At 33.1% G+C, this 25,353-nt stretch overlaps 1 long non-coding RNA gene across 1 annotated transcript; it reads left to right on the plus strand.

The window, feature by feature from the left end:
- Positions 1 to 909: 909 nt before the first annotated feature.
- Positions 910 to 3,237, plus strand: LOC133032470 (uncharacterized). The gene is made up of 3 exons (XR_009685102.1): positions 910 to 1,429; positions 2,477 to 2,539; positions 2,996 to 3,237. It is a non-coding gene; the product is annotated as an uncharacterized LOC133032470 (long non-coding RNA).
- Positions 3,238 to 25,353: the final 22,116 nt, after the last annotated feature.

Here is a 25,353-nt window from a genome sequence, read left to right on the forward strand (position 1 = left end):
AGGCATGTGTGCTTGACTTTGAAGGATCATGGGTAAAGTACCTTCCCATGATCGAGTTCTCGTACAACAACAGCTATCAGGCAACAATCGGGATGGCCCCTTACGAGCTTTTATACGGAAGAAAATGTAGATCACCTATTCACTGGGATGAGGTAGGTGAAAGAAAGTTCTTGGGTCCCGAGGTTGTTTAGAGAACAAGTGAGGCAGTTGATAAAATTAGAGCGTGAATGCTCGCGGCTCAGAGCAGACAGAAGACTTATGCTGATCCAAAGCAACGGGATAATGATTTTCAGATCGGGGACATGGTATTTCTTCGAATATCGCCGATAAAAGGCATCAAGCGCCTTGGTAAGAAAGGAAAACTTAGCCCCAGGTTCATTGGACCTTTTGAAATCCTTGAGAGGATAGGGCAAGTATCGTACAGGTTGGCTATGCCCCCAGCGCTGGCAGCTGTACATGATGTGTTCCATGTTTTGATGCTTCGAAAGTATGTCTCAGATTCGTCCCATATCCTGAGTTATGAAGCATTGGAACTACAGCCAGATTTATCATATGAGGAACAACCGGTGCAAATACTTGACAGAAGGGAGAAAGTCTTGAGAAACAAGATGATTTCACTGGTGAAACTGTTATGGAGGAACAGTAAAGTAGAATAGGCAACCTGGGAACTCGAGACGGATATGCAACAGAAATATCCGGAGTTGTTTAGGTAAATTTCAGGATGAAATTTCTATAAGGAGGGGGTAATTGTAATACCATATGATTAAGGAAATAGGTTAGCAAAACCCTAACTAGTTAATTGAGTATTATTGTAGAATTATATTATTATATAATTTATTATATGCGAATTAATTTGAGAAATGACATGTTAAGACCTCGTTGGTGAGCCAGGGCATTTTAGTAATTTTCACCCGAGAAGGGTAAAACTGTGAATTTAATTTATTTATGTGCTTGTGAACTATATAATTATATAGTATATCTGGTGTGTCCTTTTTCAGGTGTGTTTAGACAAGTTGGCGCGGTATAGTCACAATCAGGTATTTCGGGCCGAACTGGGTTCGGGGCCGAAATATAATTTTGGGATAAATTATTGGCATCTTATTTATGTGTGAATAATCTAAATTTTTTTTTTTTTGAGTTTATTTGTGATATGAATGACCATTTTGTCCTAGAATGCTTTTAAGTGTGTTATATGGCCTTAGGGTCAATATGGTAATTTGGCCTACATGTATTATTTGTAGTAAATGGAATTATTTGTAAAAAAGAGATTGTATTTTCTAGTTTTTCACACCCAGCCGACCCCTCTCTTTCTCTCTCCCTAAACTTCTTTTCCAAGTTTTGATTTTTGTTGAGAAAGAGCTTGAATTTTTGCTAACTTTTGGAGCTTGGAATTTGGAGGTGTTGGGGATTGTTCTTGCTATAATTTGAGGTAGTAATTACTGTTTTAAATTTAACTTTCCCTTGCTGAAATTTGTTGAGAGTAATGTTTTTGGGCTTTGAATGCATGAGGGTGGAAAAGAGGAGCTAATGGTGATTTCTTTGTAACTTGAACTTGTTTAATTATGGGTTTTGCACCTATGTTGTTAGCAAGTTTTAGGGTTGTTTTCCAAGTTGAGAAATCTGATTTTTATCCCAATTTATTGTCGTTGGATGATGGTGAAGCATGTGGGGATTTTCAAGTTCTTGAATTGCATGTATGTGTTAATTGAGTTGTTCTTGATGTTATGAACTTGTGATGTCTTAAACTCTTGATTTTTGCTTTGGGTAAGCTTTGGGTGTGATTAATTGAGTTATATTTCGTGTTTATATTATGATTTATAGCTCTGAATTTATTTTTGCTTGAAGCTTGAGATTTTGACTTGGATGAGCAAGTCTTTATTGTTGGAGTTCTATGGATTTAAGCTCTTGGTTTGGAGCTTAGTTTAGATGTTGTTAAATCTGAACTTTGAGGGGTATATGGTTGGATTTTGATGCATGTTTTATGTATTTTAATGCCCTATTTTAGAACTTGCTAGTTAATGGTGTATGACTTTGAATTATATGAAAATTTGTGTTGAATTGGTTTAATTTTGGGGCTGAAATTTGTTGCTGGTTTTTGGTGTTGTTGGAGAGTGAATTAGGTGTAATTCCTCTCTAATTACTTGGTTTATGCTAGGTGAAAGTTTGGTATGATTGTGGGTTGATATAGCATGAAAATTGGTGTTTTTGGATGCATTTTCGTGGCTGGAAACTGGGTTTCCTGGGTTTTTAAACCCGGTAGCCGCGGCCATTTTATGGCAGCATATTGTGTTTTTTTCGGGTTTTTGTTTTGATCATAACTTTTGACTCAGGACTCCGTTTGGGACGTTCTTTATATCGTTGGAAAGCTCTTTCCGAGCTCTATGTAAATATCTAGAATTTAAATGCTCAGTTTATAATTTGTGCAAGTATATTTAGAGATTAACCGTATATTTGTGTATCCCGGAATTGTGACTAGGATTACCGACACTTGGTTAGGAGCACCCGGGGATTTGGAATCTCCATATTTGCAGGACATCAGGTAAGACAGTAGTTAGCACGAGATATGCGCAATGGCGCTTAATGGAATGTGATATATATGAGAAACTAGAAACCGGGATTAGAGTTATTACTCTAAAGTGAGCGGTTTATTGGCTTAGGGTTATTACCCAAGTAAATTGTTAATATGTAATTGTTATGCCATGATATATATAAATGTATATTGAAGTAAAGGGTTATGTGTTCAAGATATAATCGGGTTGGACTCGGTAACTAGAACCGAGATGAACCGTTCTACGGCCTTAATGTAAATAGACGTGTGAGCGTAACACGCAGGTCTATGCCATATAGACATAAATAGGCGTGTGAGCGTAACACGCAGGTCTGTGTCATACAGACAAAAATAAAATGGCATTAATATTTATGTGATGTGTATTTATGACTATCGATATATTTTACTGTCTTGCTGGGCTTGGCTCACTGGTACTCTACTGTGCAGGAAAGGGTAAATTTGTTTCTAATCACCCATGAGTGTGGGAGCTGGGCGATGAATGTAAATGTTCGGGCCACACTAGACCAAGCGAGTTGGGGTCTACCAGCGTTGAAACTTTTGTAACTCTGTTTTGCTACTTAGGTCGGCTAAGGGAAAAGACTTGTAATATTTTGTAAAATAATTTTGGGATCCCGAAACACGTAACTTTTGTTTGTAAGGTTAAAATTATTACAAATTTATTTTCATTCCGTTTTCGTTAAAAGTTTAATTTCCACGCTTATTTTATTAGTAATCCCGTTTGGAGGATTAGGGTTTCTTAATCATCTTGGGTAGCGTGCCTAAATGTTAGGGCGTTACAAAACTTGTAATAATTTAAACTTTATAAACTAAAAGGTTCATGTATCGTGATCCCAAAAATATTTTACAAAATAATATTACAAGTTCATTTTCATTAGCCGACCTAGGCGGCAAAATAGAGTCACAAAATACATCACTGGTAGATCCCAACCCGCTTAATCTAGTGTGGTCCGAACATGTACATACGCCATGCAGCTCCCATACTCATGGTTGATTTGAAACAGATTTACCCTTTCCTATACAGTAGAGCACCCGTGAGCGCCAAGCCCAGCAAAACAGTATAAAATATTGATAAACATATTTACCACATTATATAAACAATAATTTCATTCTCATATGCATGTATGACACATACTTACATGTTACACTCACATGCCTATTTATGTCTACGTAACGCAGACCTACGTGTTGTGCTCACACGTCTAAATACAATAAGGCCTTAGAATGGTTCATCTCGGTTCTAGTCACCGAGTCCAACCTGATTATGCCTTAGACACATAACCCTAAATCTCAATATACTCATATGTTTAACATGGCATAGCATTTACACAACATGTATCACAAGGGTAATAACCCTAGGCTATTAAACCGCTCATGTTAGGGTAATAAACCTAATCTCGGTTACTAATTACTCATATATATCATTTCCAGTATAAGCGCCACCACGTATAACTCTATGTGCTAACTACTGTCTTACCTGATGTCCCGTAATAATAGAGATTCAGAATCCCTGGGTGCTCCTGACCAGGTGCCGATATTCCTAGCCACAAATTCGGGATTTTCACAAATAGGGTTGACCCCTAATTCCACATTCATAAAATATATACATGGCATTTAAAATACATATAATAACATAGAGCTTAGAATGAGCTTTCCAATGATATATAGAACTCCCAAAACGAAGTTTGGATCACAAAGTTATGAATTTTCAAAGTTTGCACTTGAATTTGCCCGAAAACTCGAGGGCGGGCAGCGGCATGCAAAAGCCATGCCGCGGCACCTGGGACCAACTCCCAGGTTCCATTCAAAGAGGCAGGCTGCGGTATGCTAAAAGTCATGTCGCGACACTTGGGTTCCAAACCCAGAAACCAGCATGCAAACCTTCGAATTCAGCAACGCAACACACCCAAATCATCCCAATTTACATCCAAACTCTCAAATCACTAAATAAAGTTGCTAGAAACATTAGAGAGTTAAAATGCATCAAATCCCCAATAAAACACACTAAAATTCAGATTACAAATCAATGAATATTAAGCTCCAAACTAACAAAATTCAAGCTCATGAACTTGAGCTTCAAACCATTCAATCTTACTATTTTCTAGCAGCATAACACTAAATAAAACATGAATTCTAACCTAGAAAATTCCCTGAAATCTCAGCCAAAACTCAACAACATAACCTTCAACAAAACCAAGCAATCACACTCAAACTCTTTCAAAATTAACACTCATGCAACCATCATTCAAAGCTTAGAAAAACATGATTTTCAATTTTTACTTCAGCTACAATTACAAATAAAGGCCATGAAAAGTTACCTCAATTCAAACCCAAAACCAAGCACCAAGATCCACAATTATCAAGCTTCACACCAAGCAATTTCTCACAAAACTCACTAACTTTGAAATAGATTTTGAGAAAAAGAGCTAGAGAGAGGGGGTCGGGTTTAAGGTGAAAGAACCAGAAAATTCATCCCTTAATTCCCAAAATTTCTTTTATTTGTTGAAAATAATACAAAGGGTCAAAAAGACCAAATTGCCCCTAGGGCCAAAAATGCACACACATAACACTTAAGGGCAAAAATGTCATTTCACACATAAAGAAACCCAATTAAAATTTTAGATTATTCACCAATAATTAAAATGCCAATAATTCAATTCAAATTGCATTTCGGGCCCGAACCCAGTTCGACCCGAAATACCCGGTTGTGACTATACCACGCCAACCTGTCATACACACTTGAAAAAGACAACACAGACATACTATATAATAATATAGTCCCATAAGCATGTTAATAAATTAATTTCACTGTTTTACCCTTTTCGGGTCAAAATTACTAAAATGCCCCTAACTCACCAACGAGATCTTAACACGTCATAAATCATATAAATTCACATATATTAAATTATATAATAATATAATTCCTCAATAATACATAATTATCTAATTAGGATTTTTTTAATCCATTTCATAATTCTAGAGTATCACAGAAACAATCTGTTGGACATACCTTATTCAGATCAGAGAAGTCGATACAAGTTCTCTAAGTTCCGTTAGGCTTTGGGACGAGAACATGATTGGCTATCCACGAGGGATAAAATACCTCGCGAATAAAGTCGTTGACTAACAACTTGTCCACATCCTGTTTTAGGGCCCCTTGCCTCTCACAATCCAAGGGTCTTCGTTTCTGTCGCTTTGCTGGGTAGTTTGGATCAACATTTAAGTGATGGAAGATAATATTAGGGTCGATCCCTATCATATCTCCATGGCTCCAGGCGAACTGTTCTTTGTTCGCCTTCAAAAAGCTTATTGCTGCTATTTGAGCTGCTCGTCCAAGTTCTTCCCAATGTACACACAATTTGTGGGATTTCCTGGGTGGAGAATAACCTCTTCCAATTATTCGATTGGTTTTAGCAGGTTTCTTTCATCTTGAACTCGATGATCAAGATCTTCGTCTTTCTTCTCGTTTTCTTTCGCCAAGATCATCATCAACTGATGACTGGCCTTTCTATGCTGCAACTCTATGCGGTAGCAATCGCGAGCCAGCATTTGGTCACCACGCACCACTCCCACACCATCTGGCATTTGTAATTTCAAGGATAGGTGCTTGATCGAACTGACTGCCCCTAGTCCGATCAGTGTTGGATGACCCAACAATATGTTGTAAGCCGAGGGTTGGTCAACGACTAAGAAATCTTGCATAACAGTAGTAGATAAAGATGCCTTACCTAAAGTTAATGCGATTATGCCAAGGCTGGCGATACTGTCTCTGGTGAATCCGCAAAGGTTCACCATACAAGGCCTTAATTTTTCCTTTTCGAGCCCTATTTTTTTTAGGGTCTCCTTATAAAGGATATTTACCGAGCTGACATTGTCTATTAACACTATCTTAATCCTTATATTAGCGAGCTGAATGGCTATCACCAATGGATTGACGTGAGAATACCTCACATTTTTCTCATCTTCCTCCATGAATGTAATGGGAGGTTCCTCGATTTTCACCTTCTTGGAAAGTTCTGGGGAAAAAACCGACTGCTCGTTCTTTATTTCTTTCACATATCTTTTCTGGGCGTTATTGCTTTCCCCTGCAATATGTGGCCCTCCCAGAATAACCAGGGTGTCCTCTCCTTCCATAGGAATAGGTTGCAACCCCTAGTTATTTGGGTTATTGGGCAGATTGGGCTGGTTGTATCCCTAGCCCTATCTTTTCACATACTGCCTAAAATGGCCTCGAGCGATAAGACTTTCTATCTCGTCTTTCAATTGGCAAAGTTTTTCGGTTGTATGTCCAATATCCTTATGGAATTTACAGTATTTGTTAGGATCTCTTTTGCTCCTCGAATTCCTCATAGGCTCGGGTTTGCTGAAGGCTACCTTCTACTCATGTGCGAGATAAATATTGTCCTGAGTTTCATTAAGTTGGATATAAATAGTATACACGGGCACGTATTTGTCATGCTTCTTTTGTTTCTTTCTCTCCTTCAACGGTTCCTTAAATCCATCCTTTCTCTTCGGACCAGAAGCCCCTGAGTTATCAATTCTCGTGGAAACAGTACCTGTTGAAACATTGCTGGGTTTACTTCCCAAGTTTGTTTTCAACAAGTTCATTTCCTTTCGGGCTTCTTCCTTCCAAACAGGAGCCCTTTCGTTGAACTTTGTGATGCTTCTCACCGAACGTCCTTGTAAGTCATCCCATAACTCACCCCCTGCGGTTAATGGATCAGTAGAGATCCCCGCCTGAAGGGCTCTAAGTTGCGTGTTATCATCCAAATTTCTAACCATAGCGGCAGCTGTGCTAAAACGACTTAAGTATGCCTTAAGTGTTTCGTCGGGCTGCTGCTTTATATTGGTTAGTAAGACCGCCTCGGGTTGCCTATCCCTAGCGACCTAAAATTGCTTCTTGAAATCCCTAGATAGCTGCTCCCAGGAAGTTATTGAATGATGAGTAAACTTGTTAAACCAGCTACTCGCTGCTCCAACAAGCGAGGTGGGGAACAAAATACAATGTAAATTGTTCATCACATTACTCGCTCATATTATTGTGTTAAAGTTATTCAAATGCGAGATCGAATCTATGATTCTGTCATAAGACGAGACATGCGGGTTTTTGAATCTCGGAGGAAAAAGGGTATTCATAATATATGGATGATAAGGCTGAAGCTCCTCGTCAGAGTCGTATCCAGATGGTTTCCCTAATTCCCCCACTAGATATCTCCCAAACTTGTCCTCCAGCTCGTTTATCCGCAATTGGATTGGATCCTCTTGCTTTGGACCAAGTTGTTGGCAAAGGTCAGGTTTCTTCCGATTCAAGTGCTCTCGCAGATCCGGTTGGGAGTAATTGCTGACAAATCTTGTCTTACTCATTGACTTTGTCTTTGAGTGGCTCGCGGATATACTGGTTCCCATACTTTCTCGATCATTAGCTCGTTGAGTACTTTCTCCTCTTCGAGTTGATCGACCATGGGTTTTGGATCGCCTCGAAGTCACGCTTGCTTCTTCATGCTCTGTTCTTTCCTCCCGAAAGTGGTTTGTCGTATTTCCCCCATCAGGGTATGTATGAGTCCTCACTCTATAAGTTTGGGAAGAACGTTGGTGATTTCTAGTAGGTGATCTCCGTTCTCCCGATTGAGTCCTAAGATCCTCCTCATTTTATGAGGGATTTCTCGTTCATCAGTTTCTGATTGCCTCCCATCTGGCTGTTCATCCTGATTTTTAGGGGGTGTCTTATTTTCCCTAGGTTGTTCTTCCCGGACCTTTTCCTGTCTCCTGGTTCGTGAGCCACAAGGTCTGCCTCGTGGTCTTCTCACTTCAAGTTCAGGTTGATTTTAAGCGTTCATGTGCCGACCTGGCCGAGGCTGCCTCACGTTCTAACTCAGTGTTCCTACGCTGGGCCTCTTCTAGACGGCATCTCTGGCAACGGCTTTCCGTTTCATAAGTTCTTTCTCCTACAGATTGGGCACCTCCACGATTGAGCTTTTCATCCCCCGTCTCAGGGTTCTGACCATTCCCACGCTGAGTTCTCCTCGAGCGTGTTGTCCGCGTACTAGGATCAACGTCGGGTTGAGTTCTTTAGGAAGTGTGGTCCGTGCACTGGGGCCACCCTCAGGTTGAGCCCTTCTGGACTACAGATTGGTAGATCTTCTGGAGCCCATGGGCTCTTTTCCAAAAAGATGGTTGGCTTCCTCATGCGGGGTGTTAACATTTTCTGGATTTTGAGCCATGTAGAAGGTTGTTTTTCTTCAAAAGAAGGGAGGGTTTTTTCTGAGCTTTTTCACAGAGGCTCTCAATGAAAGCGCCAAACTGTTAACGCAGATTTTCGTTAACCAAATTTGAGCCTCACAATATTGATTTCACACAGAAAAAATAAAAGTTATCAAAATAAAAAATATGAACACAAGGTTTTTGTTGGGAATTATTTTACCAGGATCTTAGATCTACTCACAAGTATGTTTATTAACATCCTAAATATGAACTTTCTAAAACGATAAAATAAACACATATAAAGTTAAGAAAACCTTACATTGATGCAGCGGAATAAATGTCTCCTTCCACTCAGATCTCTAACCCTTGATTCCTTTCTGTAGCAGAGTATAATCAAGATCTGAGCCCGAATCTCCTTCTTCTTCAAGCTTTGATCCTTCACAGTCTTCCAATCTATGATTGAGTTACTGCTTACTGTGTGTGGGCACTTACTCTTTCACTAGGGTCACGAAAAAGATGAAGGAAAAGAGGGAGAGAGGTTTCGGCCAAGGTAGAGAGTGAGGGAAGGCTCAGTTTTTCTGAAGAGAGAAATTTCTGTCAGAAAGCTAATGAAAGCATGTATTGTGAATGAGCCATCACTTTCTATTTATAGGCAACTTACTAGGTTTAGGTTTAGAATTATTTGGCATTAAAATAATGAAAATATTAATTTGAAAAAGCCTTATAAGTGGCCGGCCATAGGTGTTGTAATGGGCCCCACTTAATTTTGCAATTTTATCAAATTTTATCTCTATTTTCTCAAAAATGCCAATTTTCCAATTCTAACCTTTTAAATGCCAAAACTAATTATTTAATAATTAAAATACATTATTAAATAATATTGTCATTTAATTTAATTATTAATTAGACATATAAAGTCTATTAATAAATAAATAAACCTAGAAAACTCTTTTCCTTACAATTTCACCCCTGAATAGTGAAAATTCATAAAATCAGACATAGTCTAACTTTAGAATTATAATTGATCAATCACGAATCAATTAATGAGTCTTATAAGCAGAATGTTCTCAACTAGAATGGGGACCATGGATCTATATGCTGAGCTTCCAATAAGTGAACCAAATTTACCAAGTAAATTCCTACTTATTAATTCTTCGTTGAATCCACTCTTAGAACTTAGAATTGCACTCTCAGACTTATATAGAGCATATTGTATGTTTCACGATACCAATATACTATCTCATTTAACCATTGTTATAATCTTATTGTGATTTAAAGATCCTCTATATAGATGATTTACATCGAGATGGGATTTCTTTACCGTTCTCACCCCTCAATGTATTTTGCCCCTTAAAACACTTAGCTACCTGTAAATGGTGTTTAATGATCTAATAATTAGTCAGTTAAACAAGAGCTCATCCATTTACTTCTATTTGCTAAGCTCGAAGGGAATCATCACTTAACTTCTATACACCAGTAGAAGCTATAGATTCCATATTTATGTTCAGCACTCCCACTCAATCATACTATCATGTTCCCAAAATATACGTATCACCCTGACCCAAAAGTAGGCTTAACTAATAAATCAAAGAACATGAATAGCACTCCTGAGTTGAGCCCAAGCATATCAGGATTTAGATTCTTTTCAATCTTAAGATCAACTACGATATTGACTTGGAAAGATATGTATAACGGTAAGTTTGTAATATCTTAACTTAGTTGCAATATCGGTCCAGTCCAATGTATACTCCATACATTCGAAACTAGTATACTTTACTAATGTCCTGGAAAGAACATAACACTTACTCCAAGTGTAAGTACACATCATCGCTGATTATCACATTAGTGTAAATCCAATAACACTGATGAAACAGGGACCAAAACTTTTGATTCATATGATCACAATCACATTCCACTGTGTTGACGATACTGTAATTGTGAATAAACATATGATCTGGATTTAACTGATTTTGTGTGTATGAATGTAATAAACATATTAAACATATTAAACCATTAGCATGTAAAATTCATGCAAACATCAATCACTTCAAATTTCTTATATTGATAACTAATCAGATTGTAAAGAGTTTTATTTAGGGCATAAAACCTAACAAACTCCCACTTGCACTAATATAAAACAAACTGCGCAAATAGGTCAATCTGATGTCTTGATCTTTAGATCAAGTGTAGTATATTTGAATCCACCCAAACTTCTGGAAACTAGTTCATAAATACTCTTATGAAACATCCTTTACTATATGCTTTACTCCTCAAGGGATACTGAAATCTTTACTGTTTTAAAAGTACATACGAGATTAACAGAGGACATATCTCTCATATTTTAAAATATGTAATTGAGATAATACAGTGTAGACTTTTCTTCAGTGATATAACTTTCTGGTATTTTCAAATAGACCAAGTTATAGTTCTTCTCTGGTAGAGCTTGAATTATTATACAATAATTCCTCCACCCCCAAAGTAAGCACCATCTCATATAAATCGAAATTAGATGGTGAGATACAAGGACAACTGATACACAGTTCCTTAATATCTGACATATAGATCACTTTCATAAATCCTTCTTGAATATCTTCTAATGTTCCCTATTTGATTACATCTCAGATAGCTCCCACTCAATAACAGATGTCTGGTTAAATAATACTTTTAACCTCTGATTGTTTAGAGAGTTACCTAGTTGTGACTTTTGTATTAGTCTGAAACTTTAAGTCAAGACTAAGTCATCAACATAGCAGACTAGTATTTGAAGTGAAAAATACATGCCAGAGATTAAGTAATCAAAATTAAGATACCATCAAATTTTATGAGGATTAAGAATTCTATGTTCAAGTCATTTGAATGGACTGAACTAGAGTTCTTTATCTTATTCTCATAATTCTGATAAGCTATACCTATCCATGTGAATGGTTAGATTTGCTTTTCAGTAGTGTTCTTAAGTACCTATCACAATTATCAACCTAATGAAGATGGGTATAGAACTTTAAAATTCTCCCACTCAATTAAGGTAGTGTGAAACTTTAACAAAGAACTTTCAAAGGTATCAAACTCTTACTTACAACAGTAAAAACGAAATGGAACATACAATCAAGATCAAGAATTTATATTGACAATAGCTGACTCATTATATTACTTCTATGTTTAAACAAGATATGTGTTTCATAGGGAATTGTGGAATAGACTCCACCCCTAAGTATATAGAGATTATGATCCACCCCTAAAGGTTGTAAAGATCATGATTCTCTAAGTGTGATAGAGTTTATGTGGAGTTGAATACTATCCAGAGTTCATTAGATATAAAAGATCGTTGAACTGCATAGTTTTCTTAACTTTTCTCCACCCCTATCAGATCATAAGATCCTTTTATTAAACAAATTCTTAATAATTGTATGAGAATGAACAATTATTGATAAACATAGAAATAATTTCTAGTGTTTATATAATATAACTCTATGAAGAGTTGTAAATATTATAGAATTTGTATCAATAATAAAAACACTTACACATACAAACATATAAATATAATGTGGTAATAATTGATGAAGATAGAATTAAATGAAGCTCAATCTCATAAATTGCAATAGGGAATTTCGAAAAAATAAACTTTATTAATAATAAAAAAAATATTGCAACAATATGAGAGAAACAGGGATAAATATCCCTAACTAAAATTTGAAATCCAAATTGTCTTTAAACTAAAACAATTAATTCAAAAAATAAATTGAAGAGCTTCATCTTCATCTGGACGATTTCACCCTTGGTCCAGCTTGCTGATCCAACTCAATTGAGTTCAAGTAGCTTGGCCTATAAGAAGAAGAAAACAAATAAACAAAGTTAGTCCAGAATTATAAATCCAATTGGATAATAATTCACTAAAACTCTTAAAGTTTATGAAAGGAAATACCTTGTTTCTTTGCAAGAAGTTTAGGACATTGGGGTTTCCAATGGCATTTTTCATTGCAGTGGAAACACTTTCCTTTAAGTGTAGCATCACCAGAAGGAGCAGTCTTTTTCATGACTTTTGTTCGCTTCTTGGTGTTCTTCCACTTCTTCTTCGATTTGGGCTTTGAAGCAGAGGCGACATTTGCTTCAGGTTTCATCGTCCCATTACCATTACCAGGATGAGGTTTACTCCCTTTCTTCTTGGGTCCTCCAATCAAATTTTCATAAGTTTGAAGGTCATTGACTAATTCATGAAAGTCAATTTCCTTCTTATTCATGACATAATTTGATGTGTATGGTAGAAATGCTGGAGTCAGGCTGTTCAAGATAAGACTTACTTGAGTAGCACTGTCCATTTCAGCACCATGATCCTGGGCTTCTTGGAAATAACTGGACATGAGGAGAACATGATCACGCACGTTTTGATGAGGTTCCATCCGTGCGTTAATGTACTTCTTAGTCGCGTCAAAGCGTGACTGAAGTGATGCCTTACCGAATAGCTCATTTAACTTCGTCATAACTTCAGCAGCCTTCTCAGTTTTAGAAAACCGAGTTTTGAGGGTGTCAACCATGCTAGAAAGCATAAAGTATAGAGCTTTGTCATTTGCCTTCGCAATGCTCATACTTTTCTTTCACAGCTTTGGATGCATTATCCCCAGGCACTTCAGGTGACGGCTCAGTTAAAACAAACAAGGCACTTTCTCCTAGGAGAGCAATATTAATGTTCTCAGTCCATTTATTAAAGTTAGATCCATTCGGCTTATTTTCGATCAACGGTGATAACATGGGATTCATTTTGACAAAACAGGATACTACAAAATAATAGAAATCAACAAATAGAAATTAATAATGGTTTAACACACAAAATCAATTCAGAAATTATAAGCACATAGCAAGTAGGAATGATATGAGAAAATACTTAAAATTCAATCCTAAATAATTTCCAAGGTTTTCAACAAACTGATATCAGTGTCCCGTTTAGGCGAGAGTCAAAGCTACCATCCATTGAATAGAGTTGTCAGCTCATCTAAAATGTTAAACATTCTAGCAACCTTTTATTCGATCAAGATCGAATCCGGCGTTGTCCGTTTAGGCGAGAGTCAAGGCTATTCTATCTCATGAGCTTCTACCATTGTTTCGCAATTTGCAAGTCAAATATGGTCGCCACCATTAGGGTGATCTATACCATATAAAACACTTACAAACCACTTATCATGCGAGATTAAACGGTGCGAAATTGCTAATGAACGTTCCTCCATTAGGGAGGATTACTCACTAAAACAAACGCGGTGTAAAACCCACAATGGAGATCGAATATCTTAATAATAATAAAGCTCATTGTTTAAAATGTATTTTCTTATTATTCTAATAAATAAATCTCATTAAATTCTATTTAAGAATTAAAATTCAAAAATAAGAATTTAATATAATATTTATAAAATTATACTAGATGGTGATTGAAATAAAATTAATTATTTCCATCTTAGTAATAATCTTAAATATAAATATTAAGGAAATTAATTTAAGATGAATTAAATAAATAATTAACAACTTAAAAATTTCCTTTGAGAATATATTTATTGGGTTCGAAAATTAAGTATAAAAAAAATTATACAATTTTCGAAAATAATAAAAATAGAAAAGCAATACTTCAAGCAAAAATATCACCTATCTAGATATTCTTTTGACTAGTTAATTCAATTTCTAATATATATATTTTAAATTCACTTATTTTAAATTAATCTATTAAATGAAAAAATCATTGACTTGAGTTGGTCCAAGAATTAATTAAAATAAATAATTAATTTACAACTCAATCTATTTTTCAAAAAAAATTCGAAAATATTGCATAATTAAAATGCAATTTCGAAATTGATTAATAAAATAAAGAAAAATATATATTTTGAAAATTATTTAAATTTAAGTTGAAAAATTAAATTTCAACCTAAAAATAATTTTCGATTTAATTAAGTGTCATGAAAAATCAATAAATATTTAAGTATCATGATGAAAATCAACTTAGATATTTAGATTTTTCAAGTTAATTAAATATATTAAATTCAAGAAATAATAATTAAGTGTAGAGAAGCCTTAATTATTAATTTCTATTTAATACTAGGAAAAATATACTTAATAAAATTGTACCAAAATTAATTATTTAAATAATTAATTTCACAAAAGTATAATATTTTCCTATTTAAATATTAGAAATAATAAGTAGTCTAGAAATTACTATCTAGAAAATATCTTATTTGACTAAGTATCTTTTCAAAAATTTGAAAAATATCTAATTTAAGTTATATAGAAAAAATCTAAAACTTAAATAATTTCAAATCTAGATTTAATTAAATATCACAAATTAAGTTGTAACCACTTAATTTGAAGATATCTTTTGAAGTTAATATTTTAAAAAAATATCAACCAAAAAATATCTAAAATATTCCATTTTAAGTTAATATTTGAAAAGATATTAACTTAAAAAAATATCTTAAGAATCTTTAATAACTAATGCCTAAGATTCCTCAACTTGATTTAAAATTTAAATCAAATATTCAAATTTAAGTTTGTTAAGAAAAATCAGTTGATACAACTAATTTATAACTTAAATAGGAATATTTAATTAAATAAGTTCCAGAAAGAATCTTAGTTAGTTAAAATTCTATATTTAATTAAATACAAGAAAAATACAAATAGTTTATCTAGAAATAATATCTAAACTAAAAGTGTTTTTCTTAAAATTAACTTTAAAATATTAAAATGAAAATAAATTTTCATATATTTTAAAAGTTAATTATGTTGCTAATTCAATTTTATTAGGTCAAACTATTATAATTAACCTAGTACAGTTATTCAAATCAGGCAAATGGGCCTTCACAATTGGGGTAGTTCATGTGAGGGGGTGCTGGGTTCAGTATGTCGTACCCACTTCTATGGCACCCAACTCTCACACAAGGCCCAAAAGAGAGGAATTTAACCTTAAAATGAATAACTGTTATTAATTGAATAGGTCCAATAACTAAATGGACCTAAATAAAATCTATCATGGTGTGACATTTTATTTAGCAACAACCTATATGCATCTATATAATAAAATAAACATATAGGCTCACACAGGCACACTTTGGATGGATCCTATCATGTTGCTAGGTCATACACAGATGAAAGAAGATTGTAAAATTTACCTGTTACAAATTATTTACTTGACCAAGGGAGCCATCAGATCATTAGATGCGGCAAAAAGTAACCATGGCTATTTGCAATCAAGTAATAATAGGTTTTTAAAACTTACATACAAGCTAAAAACACATACTCACTCGCAACAAGGTTAAATTTGGATAGTTGGAAGTAGGATTTATTTAATTTTAAATAAATAATTTCGAAAAATAAATAATTAAATAAAATATTTTAATTAATTTCAAAAAAAAATAAAAATAAATTAATTAATTTCGAAAAAAAATAAAAAAAATTTAAAATTTCGAAATTATTTTAAAAAAAAATTTAAAATTAAACCTACTATTTGAAAAATTAGGTTTCAACCAACCTAAATATCATTTCAAAATTTGCTAACTACTTTTTTAAAAATTAAATGTTATTTTAAAAATAAAAAATTAAATAAAAATTAGAAAAGATAAATAAAATATCTTTTCAGATTTTTAAATTTAATTTAAATAAATAAAATAACAAAATTTAAAAGTTAGCAAAATATCTTATATCTATTTAAAATTACATGATTATAAATATCTTATTTTAAATTTTAAATAAGGTCAAAATATCTAAAAAGATTTAAAAAATCTTAATAGATAAGATATTTTTAAAATATCTTAAAAGATAGGATATTTTTAAATATCTTAAAAGATATTATAAATATCTTTAAAAGATATTATAAATATCTTAAAAGATAAGATATTTTTAAATATCTTAAAAGATATTATAAATATCTTAAAAGATATTTTAAATATCAAAAAATATCTGACCTTAAATTTAAAAAAATATAATCAAATTTAAAAATAAGATAGATTTTTAAGCAAAAAGATAAATACTAGTTCTATTCAAATTCAAATTACACTAATATCTTGAATTAAATAAAAAAAAATTAAATTAATTCAAAATGATAATTAGAATTGAATTAGGAATAGAAATAGTATATATATAAAACCATACAAAAAATTGGAAGTTAATTCCATGAAAAGGTATGAAAAATTGAAGAAAATTGAAAAAAATCGAAACTGTACGGACAGCTCTGCGATCGCAGGAAACTATCAAGACAATTTTGTCAAATCTTCAAAAAATCATAACTAATTCAAATAAAATCCAAATTGAGTTCTGTAAAAGGCTAACTTGCTTAATTTTTTCCATACTATCCAATAAAAATAATTCCAGAACCGAAATAACAATTATTTTTCACGAAAATTTCATAATCATCAATCAATCATCAAATAACACTCAATACAACATAATACCATCCAAAGAACATACAAACAATCGTTTTAAAGTCCAAATTACATGTAAGTAAATCAATTACCATGGCTCTGAGGCCAGTTGTTGGGAATTATTTTACCAGGATCTTAGATCTACTCACAAGTATGTTTATTAACATCCTAAATATGAACTTTCTAAAACGATAAAATAAACACATATAAAGTTAAGAAAACCTTACATTGATGCAGCGGAATAAATGTCTCCTTCCACTCAGATCTCTAACCCTTGATTCCTTTACGTAGCGAGTATAATCAAGATCCGAGCCCGAATCTCCTTCTTCTTCAAGCTTTGATCCTTCACGGTCTTCCAATCTATGATTGAGTTACGCTTCTTGTGTGTGGGCACTTACTCTTTCACTAGGGTCACGAAAAAGATGAAGGAAAAGAGGGAGAGAGGTTTCGGCCAAGGTAGAGAGTGAGGGAAGGCTCGGTTTTACGAGAGAGAAATTTCTGTCAGAAAGCTAATGAAAGCATGTATTGTGAATGAGCCATCACTTTCTATTTATAGGCAACTTACTAGGTTTAGGTTTAGAATTATTTGGCATTAAAATAATGAAAATATTAATTTGAAAAAACCTTATAAGTGGCCGGCCATAGGTGTTGTAATGGGCCCCACTTAATTTTGCAATTTTATCAAATTTTATCTCTATTTTCTCAAAAATGCCAATTTTCCAATTCTAACCTTTTAAATGCCAAAACTAATTATTTAATAATTAAAATACATTATTAAATAATATTGTCATTTAATTTAATTATTAATTAGACATATAAAGTCTATTAATAAATAAATAAACCTAGAAAACTCTTTTCCTTACAATTTCACCCCTGAATAGTGAAAATTCATAAAATCAGACATAGTCTAACTTTAGAATTATAATTGATCAATCACGAATCAATTAATGAGTCTTATAAGCAGAATGTTCTCAACTAGAATGGGGACCATGGATCTATATGCTGAGCTTCCAATAAGTGAACCAAATTTACCAAGTAAATTCCTACTTATTAATTCTTCGTTGAATCCACTCTTAGAACTTAGAATTGCACTCTCAGACTTATATAGAGCATATTGTATGTTTCACGATACCAATATACTATCTCATTTAACCATTGTTATAATCTTATTGTGATTTAAAGATCCTCTATATAGATGATTTACATCGAGATGGGATTTCTTTACCGTTCTCACCCCTCGATGTATTTTGCCCCTTAAAACACTTAGCTACCTGTAAATGGTGTTTAATGATCTAATAATTAGTCAGTTAAACAAGAGCTCATCCATTTACTTCTATTTGCTAAGCTCGAAGGGAATCATCACTTAACTTCTATACACCAGTAGAAGCTATAGATTCCATATTTATGTTCAGCACTCCCACTCAATCATACTATCATGTTCCCAAAATATACGTATCACCCTGACCCAAAAGTAGGCTTAACTAATAAATCAAAGAACATGAATAGCACTCCTGAGTTGAGCCCAAGCATATCAGGATTTAGATTCTTTTCAATCTTAAGATCAACTACTGATATTGACTTGGAAAGATATGTATAACGGTAAGTTTGTAATATCTTAACTTAGTTGCAATATCGGTCCAGTCCAATGTATACTCCATACATTCGAAACTAGTATACTTTACTAATGTCCTGGAAAGAACATAACACTTACTCCAAGTGTAAGTACACATCATCGCTGATTATCACATTAGTGTAAATCCAATAACACTGATGAAACAGGGACCAAAACTTTTGATTCATATGATCACAATCACATTCCACTGTGTTGACGATACTGTAATTGTGAATAAACATATGATCTGGATTTAACTGATTTTGTGTGTATGAATGTAATAAACATATTAAACATATTAAACCATTAGCATGTAAAATTCATGCAAACATCAATCACTTGAAATTTCTTATATTGATAACTAATCAGATTGTAAAGAGTTTTATTTAGGGCATAAAACCTAACAGTTTTTTACGTGGTTTTGCAGTTAAAAATCTGTATTGTCCACGAGTCAATCTTATTCAGATTTCTGAGTATTTTTTAGGGCCTCTTTCATATGAGTTTTTTTGTCCCTTTTTTGATCTTCTTTGTCACTATTTATAATTACATAGTGGACATTGAATTACAAAGTTGACCGAAATAATTTTACAGCAATCATCCCTAAAATTGTGGGATTTGATTACATATCACGTAGTGTAAATGCAGTTTATGATTTGGAAATCGTATAACTGTGATTTTCCCGCTTTTACTGGGTCAAAACTATCGTGTATCAAACACGTCTTTAACTGTTGAATCTAGAGATGTCTTGACAGAAACTTGATTATCGTGATCCCAATAGCGAGCTGGGGCCACTCTTCCTTCCTAGGTCGACAAGGTATGTCTTGTGTCGATCGCGGTTATTTACAGAGAGGTCTTTTGACTCGCCAGGGTTGTAAGCCTCGCTCCTGTTAGATGGATGAAGCTATAGGAAGTCTTCTCGTAGCGAGATGGTCACCTCACTTATTTGTTCTTTGAGCCGATCCATCTTTTTCACTTAGTTTGTTCATTGCACGCTAAGGACTTTCACGGTTGATACTTGTCGCTTTCTCTAGTACCTCACTATTCGCATTTAGCGATATATGGTTTCTCGCTAATATGCTAAGTGCCAGCTTGTACATTGATTCCTCGCCTAAGACCTTACAGTAAACGGGTTACAAATATACTCTGACTCTTATGTAATTAATGAGTTATTCTATAAGAGGAATTGCATTGATTCATATTCTCTTAATCCTGACACGTGTCCTTCATTAGGGTGGCCGCCGAATTTTGGGTATAACATGCGTTAACAGAATGTAATTTCAATTTTTAAACAAACTATTAATCTCGCAGATAGCACTGAAGCAGCCAATTATCCCAATCTCCCTATTGTATGTAATCAAGGTGAAGCACTCAATAATTAATGCTTTTACCTAAGTAGTAAATCCACGAAGCATGCAATTTATTTAACTTAGATAAAGCTTTGAGATTTATGGAGATAGACTAATCTAGGCAACAAATCAATGAACCATATAATTCATTTAACTTAGGTACTATTTTTCATCACAATTAAAATTATAATTTGTCACAAACACTTAGAATCCTAGACTATTAGGTGAATAGTAATCCTAAGATGACAATAGATTAAAGTAAAACCTAATTTAGCCACCGTCTAAACAAGATTAAAATAATAATCATAACAGTGAACATAGAAGAATAGAAGCAATTTAATATATAATGGAAACTAGAAATTAACATTCAATAATGAAACTAAAAATTCATGTCTCGGGTTTTGAAATAACCCTTAACTAAAAGAAAACTACTCAGAACAAGACATTATAACCAAAATCATAATATTTAGTAAAAGTAGAAGGAGAAGAAAAGAACTAGAATGAAGAACACTTTGAAGTCGATCTCCGTCTCTTCCTTGATCTCTCTCTGAGCTTCTCTCTCTAATTTGTAGTTTTAGAATTATTCAATTCGTAGCCTAAGAGGTCTTATTTATGCTGCTTGAAAAGATAGATGAATCCCCTTAGAATTAGGATTCTATTTATAGTATTAGGAAATATCTCACTAAAAGAAAAGATAACTCATCTTTTCTTTAAAAAAAAAAGATAAAAAATCGCAACTCTACTTGAACAACTATCCTTTTATCTTTTTTTTTTCAAAAATTTCCTGTTGTAACGACTGATAGTATTTTGGCCATAACTCTCTCGATATTACTCGAACTTAAACGATTCAAGATGTTCCAGGAAGCTAAGAATAAGATCTAAAACTTTCATGTTGAGCTTCAAGTCTAGTTCTACCTCTAAGCTTGTTGAAATTTGCCATTAAATTCTGCCTTGTAAAATCGAGCTCACCGGCTTCCATTATTTTCTATCAAAATATGCTAAAATCCCTCCAAAAGACTCTAAATGCATGAATAGTCTTTAAAATAGCCCAACAAATTAAAATCACACTAATTAATAATTTAAAGAATCAATTTAAGAATATTAATACATAAATTGATCATATTTATAAGACAAATATGGACTCATCAAATTCCCCCACACTTGACTCTTGCTCGTCCTCGAGTAAGTTAATGATAAAATGAATGATGCTTAAACAAATCGGTCTTTATGAAAAAAGAAAAAATAGTTTCAAGAATTGTACATCCCTTTATAATTCCAAGAAAAATTACTTTTCCTGGAATTTCAATCATTAGAATTTCAACTCAAGATAAATTACTTTACAAACTCAATTTTTTTTGTGTGTATGCAATCAACTCATCATATTACTAACATTCAAATCAATTCATGCATGCCAACAATAAACACATCTCAAAAGAAATGTGTATTTCAACGAAAATCTACTTCATAAGCTTAATTATCAAACCATTCTCCACTAAATATAATCATACACAATCTAAAAATCAATAGGACTATAGGCTTATAATGCAAGGCTAGGGTGAAAGGTAGATAGAGAATGTTAATTTAGGCTCAAATCACAACATAGTATACATATGCAATATTCTCTCAAATAATTCATATTTGTATTCTCCAATCACTCTCCTCAACAATTCAATCTTGTATCTTTTTTTTTTCCATAAAACTTACTATTCCCCCACACTTAAATTGTTGCAAATATTCATTTTGTTATTTATTTTTCATTGATTTTTTTTTTTGAAATACTTACAACTTGCAAATATTCATTCTAAGGGAATAATAATTTTTTTTTTCTCATCATCACTTATACATAACCATGAATATTTTCTCATCAATAAAACTTTCACACTTTTATAAACACATTAAACATCAATATCTATGGTGTGAAAAATGATGAATAAGTTTTTTTTTAGGCTCAAAAGTTTATTGTATAGGGTTAAAAAGAAAAAACAAAGATGTTAACATTTAGGCTCCAATTAGGTAAAACTATGGAATTACAAATAAGGTAGACTTGAAAAGCTCAATCGATCCAAAAAAAATTGCCTATATCATATCTCAAAATCATGTGTAATTTATCAATTTCATCTCAAATGATTATCAAACAAGTTCTAAAGTGGTTGAGACTTTAAATTAAAAGTCAAGCATGCACTTATCTTTCCAAGCATTCGCAAAATCATGTATGAAAGTTTTTTTAAAAAAATAAAGCTTGAACAGTAATTAATCATGAGTTACGCACACAAATCATGAGAATCTATCACTTTTCTAAAATTATAACTATCACACAATCAAGAATTTTATTATCAACAAAATTATTTTTCACAAGACCATGCATAAGACATCAAAGTAAAAATACATATCAAATACGAGCAATTATTGTCAACAGAATTTCATTCAACCCACACTCACTAAAATTAAAGTAAGAAAAATTAATATACACTAAAAAAAACGATAAAAAAATAACTAAGGAAAAAAACTGGATAGATACGATAGTTAATCTCCCCCCCACACTTAATATAAGCATTGTCCTCAAGGCTCAATCAAATAAAATTAATGCAAAATAAAAAGAAAAGGATATGAAAAACTCCCGTAAGTTTACTTTGTTTAGCGTCGTTAGCTTGACTGCATGTTGTACTCATGTGGTCTTCAAGTGAGGTCTTCTAACAAAGACTCATTCTTTATGTACCTATCTATAGAATTTAACACATTGAATTTGAGTATTTCACCATCAAATTCCATTCTAAGTATCAATGCTTTTGTATCCAACTTCTTACTTGCAGTGAGTAAGAAGGGTCTCTCAAATAGAGTTGATGTAGGATTGGTCACATATATTTTTGAAAGCAAACTAAAACTAAAACTAATAACTTACATGGTGGATACAAAAGCATTGATACTCATAAATCTGAATAAGATTAACTCGTGGACTGTGCAGAATTTTAACTGCAAAACCACGTAAAAAACCTTGTGTTCATATTCTTTATTTTGATAGCTTTTATTTTTTTCTGTGTGAAATCAATATTGTGAGGCTCAAATTTGGTTAACGAAAGTCTGTGTTAACACTGGTATACTCGAAATATCTTGCTTCATGACTCCTCCCCTTCTTTAGAGCTTTAATCCAACTTGTATTCTTAGCACTTCTTTTGTTCCTAGAATGACTCACATTTAATTCAAAACTGCCATTTGTTGACTCGTCTGTCTGGGGGCGACACTGTTGGGTTCTATGCCCTAAATAAAACCCATTTCAATATAATCAGATTTACTAATTAATAAAGATCAGAAATAACATTTTATGTTGCATGGTTCACATGATTTATTTCATGATTGTTTAATGTATAAATTCTATTAAGTCCAGAACATATGTTGTATTTGTTAATGATTATAGTGTTGTCAGCACAGTGAAATATAATCATGATTATATGTTCAAAAGTTTAATTCCCTGATTTGTCAGTTCACTGGATGTAGACTGGCATGATAATCAGCGATAGGTATTCTTACACCTTGGATAAGTGTTATGTCCTTTCCAGGGCATTGACAAAGTTTACCAGTATCGGATGTATGGAGTATACATTGGAAGGGACCGATATTGAACTTTGTTAGATATGATAATTTTACCGTAATATCTATTCAATTCAATATCACCTAATTGATCCTAGATCAAATGATCTTAATCCTGACATGATTAGGTTCGATCTCAAGAGTGTTATTCGTGTTCTTTGATTTGTTAGTTAAGCCTACTTTTTGGTCAGGGTGATATGTACATTTTGGGAACATGATAGTACAATTGAGTGGGAGTGCTAATCATAGATATGGAATCTATAGCTTTTATAGGCATTTAGAAGTGAAACGATGATTTCCTTCGAGCTTGCTAAATAGAGATAAATGATAGAGCGCTCATTTTAACGACTATATTAGTTCACTATAATATCATTTATAGGTGACAAGTGTTTTAAGGATAAAATACATTGAAAGGGTGTAACGGTAATTTTATCTCTATGCAATGTAGATCATTTTTAGAGGATCATTGATTATTGGGATTATAACAATGGATAATTAATAGCGTATCTATATCGTGGAACATATAGAGCGTTCTATATGACTGAGAGTGCAATTCCAAGTTCTATGCGTGGATGCAACAAGGAATTAATAAGTCAGTAAATTTACTTGGTACGTTCTGGGTCTGCTTATTGGAAGCTCGGTTATATAGGCCCATGGTCCCCATACTAGTTCAGACCATACTGCTTGTAAGACTGAGATAATTGATTTTAATTAATCAATTATAATTTTAAAATTAGACTATGTCTAGTTTATGAATTTTCACTAAGCAAGGGCAAAATTGTGAAGAAAAGAGATTCTAGGTTTTATTTATTAATTAAGAGACTTTATATGTCTAATTAATAAATATATTAAATGACAATATTATTTAATAATTAATTTTTAGTTATTAAATAATTGGAATTGGCATTTAAGTGGTTAAATTGGAAAATTGGTATTTTTGAGAAAATAGGATGAAAAAATGACAAAATAATAAAATTACAAAGTGGGGCCCAATCCAATACCCATGGTCGGCCACTTGGTGTAGGTTTTACCATTTATTTTTCTAATATTTTAATGCTAATTAATTCTAACCTAAACCTAGGTGGTTACCTATAAATAGATAGTGATGGCTCACACTTAATAGTTTTGATGAAATTTCTTGTCTTCAAAAAATTGAGCCTCCTATTCTATTCCTTAGGTCGAACCACCATTCCCTCTCTTTTCTTCTTCATAATTTCGAACCTTGAGTGATAGAGTGAGTGCCCACACACATCAAGTGGTATCTCAATAATAGTGTGGAAGACTGTGAAGAATCCAATCAACAAGAAGGAGAATCGGGCTCAAAAAGGAGAGAAAGAGATCCAGATTCAGATCTTGATAATGCTCTGCTACAGAAAGGAATCAAGGGCTAGAGATCTGAACGGAAGGAGTCATTATATTCTGCTGCACCCAATGTAAGGTTTTCTTAAACACTTATGTGTTTATTTCATTGTTTTAGAATTCATATTAGGATGTTAATGAAACATACTTGTTAGTAAATCTAGATGATAGGTCAAATATTTCCAACAGACACTACATCTAGTTTATACCACCCCTGAGCTAGAAAAACTAGTCTGTGCAGAAGTTTTTCTTGAGAGATTGGGTCCATACACTGTTGGACTTATGAATACACTTTCG

This window comes from Cannabis sativa, chromosome X (genome assembly GCF_029168945.1).
Source record: "Cannabis sativa cultivar Pink pepper isolate KNU-18-1 chromosome X, ASM2916894v1, whole genome shotgun sequence".
Lineage (NCBI taxonomy): Eukaryota > Viridiplantae > Streptophyta > Magnoliopsida > Rosales > Cannabaceae > Cannabis > Cannabis sativa.